At 41.1% G+C, this 13991-nt stretch overlaps 1 long non-coding RNA gene across 1 annotated transcript; it reads left to right on the forward strand.

Annotated features, from left to right (window-relative positions):
• Window positions 1–1028: 1028 nt before the first annotated feature.
• On the forward strand, window positions 1029–3355 carry LOC134337268 (uncharacterized). The gene is made up of 3 exons (XR_010015954.1): window positions 1029–1109; window positions 2940–2989; window positions 3235–3355. It is a non-coding gene; the product is annotated as an uncharacterized LOC134337268 (long non-coding RNA).
• Window positions 3356–13991: the final 10636 nt, after the last annotated feature.

Consider the following 13991-nt stretch of genomic DNA (forward strand, 5'->3'; position numbering starts at 1 on the left):
TATATTTATATACACACATTCTTTCCCTCACTCTCCTTTTCCTCCCTCTGTCCCTCTGACTATACCCCTTCCCCATCCTCTGGGTCCCCCCTGTCCCCCATTTCCTTCTCCCTGGGCCTCCTGCCCCATGATCCTCTCATATCCCATTTGCGAATCACCTGTCCAGCTCTTGGCTCCATCCCTCCCCCTCCTGTCTTCTCCTATCATTTTGGACCTCCTCCTCATCCTCCCACCTTCAAATCTGTTAGTAGCTCTTCCTTCAGTTACTCCTGAGGAAGGGTCTCGGCCTGAAAAGTCGACTGTACCTCTTCCTAGAGATGCTGCCTGGCCTGCTGCGTTCACCAGCAACTTTGACATGTGTTGCTTCAATTTCCAGCATCTGCAGAATTCCTCGTGTTTGCATTTTACAGTCAGCATTAATTTGTATGTATTTTTTTTAAGAATGTGCTTATCTCCACCATCGGCTACTCAACCCTAATAGCCCTTTGAGCAGCTGGGGGTGAACCTCCTTCTTAATTCTGTGTTGTCCGTGATGATCTCACAGTGTGGTTGGGAGAGGCTGCCGGGAATTAGACACGGCAACGATGAAAGAAAGGCGCTGTCTTTCCAAGTTGGGATGGTGAGCTGGGGAAATGATTGGAAGCGGCAAGATGGCTGCGAGGAAAAGCGAGAAAACGGTCTGAGGAGCCGTATAGCCTCATGCGCTATTTCATTCTTTGCGTCGTTCTTCATCTGATATTGCTGTGGGCTTCTGGTTGTACAATATAGTTTGAGGATCAAAGATCAAACTTGTTCCCTATATACATTTATACGTATTACGAGTTTGTTGTAATTGCTACTCAGGGCACGACACGCAACAGAAGTAAAAACTCTCAAATGTTATAAAAATAAAGATTGATATATAAATATTTAAAAGTGCATCGACTGATGTAAAGTTATTCACATAAAACCAAATGAAGTCGCTAATAATATGTTCTTGGAAACCATGAATTCACAAAGCAACATCTCTCCTTCTCTAGGCTGGTGTGTTCCCACTGCGATCCTCCTTGGGATCCTTGCCTTCCTGGTTATCCTAATAATTATTCGGATCTCTAAACAGCGTAGATCAGGTGAGGGTTAGCTTTTCCCAGACATATCCATATATCTATTAACAGTTACCGCGGTCCCTGTTTCAAGGCATTGTGTGATCACTGCTCCCAATGGGTTTAGAAGGAGGGACGCGGGAAGGAGTTACGGCGGGGAGTGCGGCGAATTGGACTGAAATTCCAGAGGGTAGAGATCCGAGGTCTCAATCCCTGAAAACCTCTTTTCTGCCATCAGTGGTGTCTCTATGTATGTTGCTTATATTAGTATTATTGCTGATTTTTAATTTTTTTTTCCTGGATCAATCTGGTAAAACCTGAGGTACGGATACAGCCAAGCATAGCCTCAATTGCTGGGAACTTTGTACTATTCTAGAGGTGTTTAGCATTGTCGTTCTCTGAAGATTTATAGAAATATTGCTGAGTAGACCTAAAAATTTAATCCTACCTTCTAGAGACTTTGAGGAGATACTCGTTGTTGATATCACTTATAGGTCATGGCATACCCTGATCCTGTTCTATAAACTTCCAATTTCCTCTTTTAATTCCGCATACATCTGGTGTTATTCACTTAATAATTTCTCTATATTACGTGTGTTTGGAATGGCTATGTCTGTTAAGTAAGTTGTTCTTTCTTGTTTTTTTTTCCTGTAATATTATATCCAGGCAGCGACTGTGGATAGCCATATCAGTAATAATGCATCGGTCATAACATAATTTGTCAGACATTGACTCGAAAACTGAATTAGGCTTATATTTAGAGTAAGGTACAGTGCACTTTATGCGTTTGGATGATATAACAAGATTTTGTTGAATGACAATTGATTGTGCTTGGGTAGGTAATCAGATTAAGATAAACTGCTAGAATGTTCTGGATTGTTTCCGGTGTTTCCGGGCATTTTCTGAATTTATCATCTTGAATTTGTTTGTATTTTGTTATATATTTTTGATATTATTCTGTTACTGACCTGGTCCTGTCTTCGCACAAGGAAGAGTTATTCAACTCTTAGCTAGGCATTCGACATTTCCTTTTCGACATCAGGTCTGCTCGGATCATGGAAAGTTTTCCATGGAGAGTTATGCTGTTCCATTGATTACCCTTTTCTTTTGTGATGATAATTTCTTCATTTTTTTCTGAAGTGTGATTTCATAGAAGTTTCGTATTGCACCCAATAGTGTTGTATAGCGTGGATACTGAATACTGTTTTCTGTGTCGAAAATATATCCTTAAAAGTTTTGTCTAACTGTTATGTAGATTTTTAATCTCTGTTATTCCTCTTCCTCCTTCTGTCCTAGGTAGTGTTAATCTAAGTACGTTCAAGTGTACAAAGTGTTTTCTAACATTTATCATTTCAGTTCTTATTTTTCCTTCTAAAATTTCGGGACCGGTTTCAGACAAAGATATTATGCCAAATGAATGTGCTTATATTATACAGTGAAAGTGTTTATTCCCGTCGTTCTATTTTTACTTTGGGTGGAGTGGGTGGAGGTACATCCACCCCCTAACGTGGAGGGGGTGTAAGCTGCTCTTTTACTCCAATAGCTTGTAGATCAACCTCGGGCAAGTTGCAGCACTTGCTTGGTACATGGAATTCCATGACAGTGCGGTTTGTGTGTTTGGGAAATATTCTCATGCTGGGTGTCATTTTCAGACTTGGAAATGAATAAGAATGTCGCGACACATATGAAAACCATTGGTGAATTTGAAAGTATTAGAAACTATTAGCAGAGTCCTACAGCTGGTATACTGGGGGCCACTGTCATATTTGGATTGCTGGCATATAAGACATTTCAGAAACTAACTATTAGTTGGCCAGACCGAATAATAGTTCCAATTCGTGTTCTTTCAATATACAGGGAACCGTGGTCAATTAGCGACGTACCAAGTACACGGCACTGCGGCTCAGGTACGTATGGTGACTGCAACCCGTTGTAAGTTTCACAAATTTGATGTTTGTGATTGGGTACAAAGAATGATGAGTTTGAACGGAGTCCACAGGGAATTATGAAACGGAAGCCGTACTTTACTAATCTGCTGAGGTTACTTAAGAGGTTATCTCGCAGAGGAAGGTTGGCACAGTCGTGACTGTTGAAAAATGGTAGATCGTGCTGTGCAATATCTTTGATTGCCAATGTTTGCTATACATTCCAGTCCCAAGCACCGATCCTTTACGCCTCTCTCGAGTTCGCTGCATCATCCTTACCCCGCAGATGAGAATCTGGTTGGAGAGTACGAAGAAGTGGACCGAATCTGGGGTCACACTGAAACCCACAGAACGAATCATCTGACGCTGATGGATTGACAAGATTTCTGCGGCTCATTTGATATGTGAATATAATGTTGGACTAATATTGATGTCGTGATTTTGGCATATTCTAAACGTATGTGAAGAACAGAGGCTTTTTTCATAGTTTCCGTAAGTCTCATCTCAAAGCTTTCCTCTGTGTTATCATTTTGGATTGTCCTTTGTATAAAAAATATATTATAACATAATAAAAATCTGAATTTCATTTATAAATAGTCACTTTATTCTGCCTGTGGTTACAACTTACGCTGCAGCTCAACGATTGTGCATTGTGCCTTATAAGATTGCCTTTATATTTGTTGCACTTCTTTGTGTTTCCATTGTGCTTTATGCTGCGTCGAATCGGGAGTAATTATCATTATTTTTGATGTAGCTAAATAATGACAATAAACAATCTTGACCCTTGAATTCTGAGCTGTCGAGACCGCTGTTTGAACAACAAGCGATGCACTTGGCAGGGAAGTTAAACGCCCGCATCTGACGAAGAGGTCTTTGGCCTGAGAGGGAAAACATCGTGGTTTTAAACCAAAAACCATAAGACCCCATGACATAGAAATCGAATTAGGCCATTCGGCCCATCGAGCTTCCTCCGCTATTCCATCATGACGAATTTATTATCGTTTTCACTACGCCATTCTTCTGCATTTTTCCCGGAACCTTTGACATCCTTACTAATCAACAAACAATCAAACTCTGCTTTAAATATGCTCAAAGCTTGGCCTCCACAATCGTCCGTGGCAATGAATTCTATAGATTCATCACCCTCTCGGTAAAGAAATTCTCCTCATCTCTATTCTAATGGGACGACCCTCTATTCTGAGGTTGTGCCGTTGGCCTTAGTCTTTCCCACTGTATGACACATCATCTCCAAGTCCGCTGTATCTGTACCTTTCATTGTTCAGTATGTTCTACTGAGACTCCCCCCCCCCCCATTCTGCTAAACTACAACCATCAAATGCTCCTCATCCGTTCACCATTTCATTCCCGAAATTAATGTCGTCAACCTTCTCTGGAACCTCTCCAATGTCAGCTCATTCTTTCCTAGATAAGGGGACCAAATTGCTCACAAATCACCAAGGGTCATCTGACCAAAGTCTACCTGAGAAGATTTACAAGAAGCATTACTCAAACCGGGTTTAAAGTTTCAGAACGATCTTCCGCTTCTATTTAACAGTTTGGAAATAACGTTGCCGGAATGTAATACCGAGGACTTATTAGGCACTGGTGAGGTCTTATCTTGAGAATTGTAAACTGTTTCGGGCTCCTTATCTATGAAAAGATGTGCTGGCATTGGGGAGGGTTCAGAGGAGGCTCATAAGGATGATTCTGTGAATGAAAGTGTTATCATATGTGGAGCGTTTGATGGCTCTGGAGCTGTACTCGCAGGATTTAGAAGGAAGAGTGCAGGGGATCTCATTAAAAGTTTTTCAATGTTCAAAGGCCTAGACATGGTGGATATGGAAAGGATGTTTGCCTTGTTAGGGGAGCTTAGGACAAGAGGGCACAGCCCCAAGATAGAGGAGCGTCCGTTTAAAAGAGATGCAGAGAATTTATTTAGCTAGAGGGCGGTGAATTTCCAGAATTTGTTACCATGGGCGGCTATGGCCATGTCGTTGGGTGTATTTAAGGCGGAGATTCATATATCCTTGATCGGCCGTGGCATTAAAGGTTACAGGGAGTACGCCAGGGAGTGGGACTGAGGGGGGTCGATGTGGGAACGGCCAGCCACGGTGTTAGAAGAATAGAGAGAGATTGGATTAAGTTTCTAAGGTGTTACTGGCGGTATTTAGGGAGTATCGAACAGGAGGAGGCAGGGCCAGGTTTTCAGGAGTGACGTTATGGAATTCTTTGTATCAGAGGCTAGAAGAAATGTAAAGTACTCTGGAGGAAAAGGCAAAGAAAGTTGAAAAATTCTTTCGCTAAAATCTGCTGCTCAACGTTTTGTTATTAACTGTGGATAGACGGATCAGTCCGAATGGCCTCTTCACGCCGATCATATATCTTATTTCCACCTGGAGGAAAAGGCTCAAAAATATGAATTTCCCATATCTCCATCTTCTGGTTAATAGATGAAACCTTTGTCTCTTCAGAACCGCACTGAGCCTCGACTGAAGGGAAACAACATCGCAAAACGTTTAGGCTGATGAAGTGAAGATTGACTAAATGTCAGTTCTAGAATTTATTGTTATTTCTGGTAATATTAATGTATGTGTTGTGTAGGAGGTATACGTACTCTGCTGTACGCCTTCTCCGGAAGGACCGACTTTTCATTTGGCTGCCTACATGGGTACGATTTGAACTAAATCCTCCCACACTTACCATAAGAGTAGCAAATATTTTTAGATCTAAAGCAGTGCGTCTGCAGACGGCAATCAAACTGAGTTCATTGTGTTTCTTGCCGAATGTGTTTTCATTGTGTAAGTATTTTACCCAGTGTTTTCTTAATCAGAGGAAGCTCCCAGCAAAATTGGAGACCAATGCCATGAATATATTGATAGTGGTGGGTTCAAAGACACTCCATCCTTTCGCCCATTCTCCCCTTCCCTCCCCCAATACCAGCCCCAGTTCCAAGCTCTTAGTTGTGGGCTCCACTGACCTTCGCACATCAGCAGTGATACAAGCAACCTGCTAAGTGTGTGAATTGGCCCAGTTTTGAGATTCACTATCAGAATCAGGATTAATAACACTTGCATATTTCGTGAAATCTGTTGACTTGCGGCAGCAGAAAATTTCAATACATATTAATAAAAACTATAAATTAAGAAGCAGATATAAGAATTAAATTAAATATTTGGTGCATAAACAGAGGAAAAATAATGATGTAGTGTAATGGGTTCATTATCCATTCAGCATCTGATGGTAGAGTCGAAGAGTCTGTCCTGAAACGGTGTGAGTGTCATCAGCCTCCTGTAACTCCTCCTTGAGTCATGGTCCGGTCCGTGAATTCCGCATTCCGTTTCACGGTCCGAGTTATCGATCCTTACTTTGGGTTTTACTGTTTCCCTTGTTTCATTTGCTGCCTTAATTGAGGCACCTGATTCGCGTTTTGGGGTGATACATAAATACCTCTGCAAACCAAGTGTTCCCTGCTGGACTGTCCACTTCCCCTCCCTATCCGAATCCCTGACAGTTACCTCGGCAGTCACCTCGGCAAGTATCCTCAGCAATCAACCCGGCTCTGTGTCCGAGAAAGGGTCACGGTCCTGCGTCCTAGAAAGGGTCCCGGCCCCGCGGTCCAAGAAGGAGTTCCGGCTCCGTACCCAAGGACATAAACAAGCCGAGTCAAAAGACCGAGCCTAGCCTGGTCGAAGAGCCAACTCCTGCACAGTACAAGGCACATAGACAGGACGAGATCACAAAGCCTTGACTTGGACAGGAAGAGATTCTTGAGCTACGCTTAGACAAGTCGAGGTCTACGACTTGTCTTGGACTAGAAGAGGTACTTCGACGTGGGTTGGACTAGACCAGGTACTTGGAGGTGGTTTGGACCAGACGAGGTACTTGGACGTGGTTTGGACTAGACCAGGTACTTGCACGTGGCTTTGACTAGACGAGGTTCTTGGATATGGCTTGGACTGGACGAGGATCTTGGACGTGGCATGGACTGGACAAGCTTCCTGCACGTGGCTTGGACTGGACGAGGTTCTTGGAAGTGGCTTGGATGAGTCTAAATTATTGTAAGTGGCTTGGATGAGTCTAAATTATTGGATGTGGCTTGGACTAGGCGAGGGCCTCCTGGACTGCACGAGGGAACTCCAGCACAGGACGAGAGAACGCCAGCACAGGACGAGGGAGCTCTAGCACCAGGCTGGGCAAGGTACTCCTGGGCAGGACTTGGCTCTTGGTCAAGGCTAGGCTCAGCCGTTTGATTCGGCTTGGTTAAGTCCTTGGGTACGGAGCCGGGACTCCTTCTTGGAGCGCAGGGCCGGGAACCTATCTAGGACGCAGGGCTTGGATGACTGCCGAGGATACTTGCCGAGGTGACTGCCGAGGTAAACTTCCGAGGTAACTGTCGGGGATTCGGATGGGGATGGGAAGGGAACAGTCCAGCAGGGAACCCTTGGTTTGCAGAGGTATTTATGTGCCAGCCAAAAACGGGAATCAGGTGTCTAAATTAAGTGACAGAATGGAACAAGGGAAAACAGAAAAAACCGGAATAAGGATCGATGAACCGGACCGTGAACGGGAAAGCAGTTTTCACGGACCGAAATATGGCACCTTGATGGCAGCAATGAGAAGGAGTCATGTCAATTTTATTGGCCTTGCCCTGCTACATACCTCGTGGGTATCTTCTGAGTACCTTATGACCATGATGTAATTGGGTATCTTGGGAGCATGATGTAAAGGTCTTGTGATGGTGGTGTGATGTAATTTACCGCCCGTGTGATGTCACGTGATCACATGTCCTCAACGGGTATATAACGGGAAACCCCTATAGTTATGCAGTTTATTTCCTTGTTTAATTCGTCAGTTACTCCGTTATCCTGCGTATTTGTCTCATGACGCAGTTTCGTTTTAAAGTGGAGTTTTACTTTCTATTCTAAGTCTGGTATTGCAGAGTGAAGACCTTACTAATGTACGGGAATCTGAAGGATTGAGTAAAGTTTTTATCCTTCGGCGGTTTAATACAGGATCGACTTATTGAATCTCCGTTTAGAAACAATGACCTGCATCTGAGATAACCCCTGTAATATCAGGAAGGTTTGTGCAGTGTCCATTCGCCAGAAAAAGGTCAGTTCCTTTAAGCCGTTTTATTTCTTTCGTCGTGAATCCGTTGGACAGAATCAGCAATAACGTCACGTCCTCTAAGAAATCCGTTTTCAGAGAAGTCTCTCCTAATTGACTGTGTATGTCACTTGGACTTTCGGATTTACCATTTTAAGACTGTGCTTCAATTTACCACTTTAAGACTGTGTTCGAATTTACCACTTTAAGAATTGTTCCAGAGTGGCCGTATAGCAGTTAATTTCCGGTTAAGTTAGTGGTTTGAATAATTTTCGCTACTGTTGAGCAAAGTTTAATAAATGTTGTGCTTGTTTCTAAAACCTAACTCAATTCTATATTCATTATTGCTGGTCACGTGACAATAGTGGGGGCTGGTCCAGGATGGTTCCGATTTTGAGCTTCAGTGCTTGTTTAACTATCAATCTGATTTGGAAAAGGGAAATACCCGATACTTTTGTTTGATTGGTCTGTGGGTGGTATTCGGCAGCAATGAATATTGACAACTTTATGGCATCGCCAGACCCGGAGTTATTAGCGACGGAGAAAAAGTGTGATGTATCCGAGCTTGCTAAAGGTTGGGCCTTAAAAACATTAGGAAGGTTACAGCATGGCCAGTAATTCAGAGGAAAATAGCGGCACACGATAAAGAGTCGGTATTTTAGATGAAGAAGTGTCAAATATGTTTCAAATGAGTAATCTAGAGATGCAATTACATATTGAACAGATAAAGTTGAAATTATTTAAAGCCGACATGGCCGGAAGTGAAGCCAATAGGATCAAGGAACTCGAAGTGAGAGAAGAAGATAAACATAAGGAATGCGCAGCTAGAGAAGCAGACAATAAGAGGGAATTTGAGATAGCGATGGAGTAATTAAAGATGAAGAATCAGCCCTCAGGTTTTAGGAAACAGTATGTTGCTGTTCGGGAAGTTATATTGGCTCCTGCATTTAATGAAACAGAAGTGGACAAATATTTCCAACATTTTTAAACTTTTGCTCTGATTTCTGAGTGGCTGGAAGAGAAATGGCCAGTGATGTTACAACCTGTAATTCAAGGTAAGGCTTAACAGGTTTATGCAGCTTTAACTGCTGAGCAAGAACTTGATTATGATATTGTGAAAAAGCATATACTGAAAGCGTATCAACTGGTTCCTTAGGGTTATAGAGAATGATTCCGAATTTGAAGAAATCCGTTGAAAAAAATTACGTGGAATTTACCTATGATAAATCTGTGTGCTTTGAGCGAAAGATTTCTTCTAAAAATGTGAATGGGGAGCATAATAAATTAAAAGGGGTGATTTTATTGGAGGAATTTAAAAGAATCATCCCGGTTTAAGTAAATCAGCAAATTTGCTGATGATACAAAGATTGGAGGTGTAGTGAACAGTGAGGAAGGATTTCAAAGCTTGCAAAGGGATTTGGACCAGCTGGAAAAATGGGCTGAAAAATGGCAGATGGAGCTTGATACAGACAAGTGTGAGGTATAGCACTTTGGAAGGACAAACCAAGGTAGAACATACAGGGTTAATGGTAAGGCACTGAGGAGTGCAGAAGAACAGAGGGATCTGGGAATACAGATACAAAATTCCCTAAAAGTGGTGTCACGGGTAGATAGGGTCGTAAAGAGAGCTTCCAGTACATTGGACTTTATTAACGAAAGTATCGAGTATAAGAGCTGGAATGTTATAATGAGCTTGTATAAGGCATTGGTGAGACCGAATCTGGCGTATGGTGTTGATTTTTGGTCACCAAATTACAGGAAGGATATTAATATGGTTCAAAGAGTGTAGAGAAGGTTTACAAGGATGTTGCAGGGACTTGAGAAACTCAGTTACAGAGAAAGGTTGAATAGGTTAGGACTTTATTCCCTGCAGCGTAGAAGAATGAGGGGAGATTTGATAGAGTTATATAAAATTATGATGGTATAGATAGGGTGAGTGCAAGCAGGCTTTTTTCAACTGAGGCAAGGGGAGAAAAAAAAACAAAGACATAGGTTAAGAGTGAAGGGGTTAAAGTTTAAAGGGAACATTAGGGTGGGGGCTTCTTCACACAGAGAGTGGTGGGAGAGGGGAATGAGCTGCCAGACGAAGTGGTAAATGCGGGTTCTTTTTTAACATTTAAAAATAAATTGGACAGATACATGGATGGGAGGGGTATGGATCCGTGTGCAGGTCAGTGGGACTAGGCAGAAAATAGTTCGGCACATCCAAGAAGGGCCAAAAGGCCTGTTCCTGCGCTATAGTTTTTTCTATGGTTTCTATGGTTTCTTAAGGGCATACTTAAATTAGCGGGACACTGCTACTTTGCAGGACTCTGCTAAATTAGCAGCTGAGTATGCTTTAATCCAGAAGAGTAAATTTCCTCTGGGAAATTTAAAAGGAAAATTAGCACACGGAGTCAAGGTAAACGGGAACTTAAATCAGTAGTTAGTGAGAAAGTTAATGATGAAGGGAAAACGTGTGAAGGAAAGACAATTTTGTCCTATTGTAATTACTGTAAGAAACCTGGTCACTTAATAGCTTACTGTTTCCGATTGAAGGAGAAGGAAGTAGTCCCATATGCTTGTGTGCAACATATTGAAACACTTGTAAATCCACAGGGTTCGATAAATACAAATCAAGCTTTGTTAGAGTCTGACCAAGTTAAGAGGGGATATGACCATCTCATAACCGATGGATTTGCATACTTGAAAGAGGGATCCACACTAGTGACAATAAAAATCGTTAGGGATACTGGAGCTTCTCAGTCATTTGTATTAGACAGTGTTCTAAAGTTTAGTGATGAGTCTGACATTATGAGTTAAACTCCATACGAGGTGCTGGGAGTGCCCTTATGCCTGTGCATTTGCATAAAGTAAATTTAAGGTCAGGGTTAGTTACAGGAATTGTTAAAGTAGGATTACAACCCAGTTTATCTGTGTGTGATCTTTCTTTATAGTTAGGAAATGTTTTAGAAGTGGACAAGTTTTTCCTGAAGTGCACTTGAAATAAAGCTCATTTCTTTGGAATCGAAGGTGTATTCTAGCCCGGATTCCTCCTGTGTTGTAACCAGAGCTAAGGCTAAAAAGATTGATGTGCAGAATGGGGCTATTACCCATGACTGTTCAACTCGGGAATCAGATTTTGAAGATGTGTCAGAAACTTTCTTATCTCATTGTTTGATCAACATTCTTGTAATAACTCTGAGCATGAAAAATTGTCTCTGTCTCGGAAGGAGATGACAGCAGAGCAGAGTGGAGACCCTGAGATTATCAAATTAAAGGAACAAGCTCTTTCCGATAATGAAACTGAGAAGGTGCCTCCAAGATATTATTTTGAGAAGGGAATATTAATGAGTAAGTGGAGATCACCTGCAATTCCTAAAAGTGAGGAATGGAAGGTTTTTCACCAGGTAGTAGTTCCTAAAGTTTATCGGAATGCGATTTTAACTATGGTTCATAGTATGCCCTTAGGTTTTCATCGAGGTGTGAAGAAATATGTGAACAAGGTTTTAAACATTTTTATTGGCCTGGTTTAAGAAAAGATGTGGCGACATTTTGCACACCGTGTCATACTTGCCAGATAGTGGGTAAACCTAATCAAGTTACTCGAGTGGCCCCACTGCAACCTATTCCCGCATTTGGTGAACCGTTTTCCAAAATCATTATAGATTGTGTCGGACCATTGCCAAAAACCAAAACTGGCCATAAATATTTGCTGACTAGCATGTGCACAGCGTCTAGGTTTCCAGAAGCAATACCATTTAGGAATATAATGGCTAAAGCTGTATTAAAGTCTCTTACAAAATTCATTACTTACTTTGGGTTGCCAAAGGAAATATAATTTCATCAATTTAGTAATTTTATGTCTGGATTGTTCCAGCAGATGGCTTATAAACTGGGAGCAAAACAGATTACCTCGTCTGCATACCATCCAGAATCGCAAGGAGCCTTAGAGAGGTTCCACTCTACCCTCAAAACTATGATTAGTTTGTATAGTGTGGAAAATGACAATAATTGGGAAGAGGGCGGTCATTTACTTTTATTTGCAGTACAGGAATCAGTGCAGGAATCCCTAGATTTTAGTCCTTTTGAACTTGTGTTTGGCCATAGAGTTAGAGGACCTTTGGCTTTGTTAAAAGAACACTGGATTAATAAAGAGGTACATTCTAGTTTGCTGGATTACGTTTTAACATTTCAGGAAAGATTGCATAAAGCTTGTAGCTTAGCTAAGGATAATTTAAATCGGATCAGGAGAAAATGAAAACTTGGTATGATAAGAACGTTAAAATGAGGTCATGTAAGCCTGTAGATAAGGTGTTGGTTCTTTTCCCGGTGCAAATGAACCCTTTAAAAGCTAAATTTCATGGTCATTGTGAGGTTATATCTAAATTTAATGATGTGGATTATGTGATAAAAGCACCAGATCGAAGAAGGTCAATACAGCCTTGTCATATAAATATCGTAAAACCTTAATATGAGAAACAGTCTTCTACTACAACTGTTGTGGTCAATAATAATGAGCCTGATCCCACTAGCAACTTAATGGATGATAAATCTGAAACTCATTTTAAACCGAACAATTTTCTACCAGGTTAGCAAACTCAACAAATCTGGAAAATATTGACGAGAATTTAGCTTATTGACAGCCAGAGCAGAGGCAGCAGATGAAGCAGTTAAATTTTAAATATAGGGATTTATTTCCAGACGTTCCTTAAAGAACTACAGTAGAGTCACATGATGTAGAAGTTGAATATGCCATACCCGTGATGCAACATCCATATCGGATGAACATGGAGAAATGTGAACTTGCTAAACAAGAAATTAAGTATATGTTTAGGAATAATATTATTAGACCTTCTAATTTGAATTGGAGTTCACCGTGTGTTATGGTGCCTTAGTCAGATAGTAGTATTCGGTTTTGTAATGATTACAGGAAGGTGAATGCTGTGACAGAAACTGGTGCATATCCAATCCCTAGAGTGGACGATTATGTGGATAAAGTGGGGAAAGCAAATTTCCTTCCAAAGGTAGATTTTTTAAAAGGTTATTGGTGTATTCCATTGACGGATAGAGGTAGAGAGATTTCTGCATTTGTAATCCCATCTGGTTGAAATGAATATAATGTTCTTACCTTTATGAGGAAGAATGCACCAGGTACTTTCCAATGGATGATTAATTCTGTGATTCATGGGTTAAAAGATACAGATGCTTATATTGATGATTTAGTTACAGGAAATGATACTTAGGAAGCTCAGATTACTCCGGTGGAGAAATGCTTTCAAAAAATAGCTTAACTATTAACTTAGCTAAAAGTGAAGTTAGTCATTCCACTGTGACTTATCTTGGTTAAGTTGTGGGTCAAGGTCAGTTAGCTCCTGTTCAGGCAAAAGTTCGGGCAATTTTAGCGGTAACCACTCCAACCGGTAAAAAAAGACTCTCAGAGACTTCTGAGGAATGGTAGGATATTACCGTAAATTTTGTAAGAATTTTGTTGACATTGCCCTTCCATTAACTAGTCTCTTGAAGAAAAGTGAAAAGTTTGTTTGGACAAAGTCTTGACAAGAGGCCTTTGATAAATTGAAAACTATGCTATGTCATCAACCTGTGCTCAGGTCACCTGACTTTTAAAAAAAACATTTTTATTATCTGTAGATGCTAGTGGTGAGGCTGCAGGAGCAGCGTTACTTCAAAGGGATGAGTGTGATGAGCTTGATCGTCCAATAGATTACTTTTCTAAAAAATGTAAATTGCATCAAATAAATTATTCAACCGTAGAAAAGGAATAATTATCTCTTGTTTTGGTTTTACAACATTTTGATGTGTTTGTTGGTACAACTCAGAAGCCACTCATAGTTTACACCGATCGTAATCCGTTTTTTTTTTGAGTTAGATGAAAAAC

This window comes from Mobula hypostoma, chromosome 2 (assembly GCF_963921235.1).
Source record: "Mobula hypostoma chromosome 2, sMobHyp1.1, whole genome shotgun sequence".
NCBI classification, from domain to species: Eukaryota; Metazoa; Chordata; class Chondrichthyes; order Myliobatiformes; family Myliobatidae; genus Mobula; species Mobula hypostoma.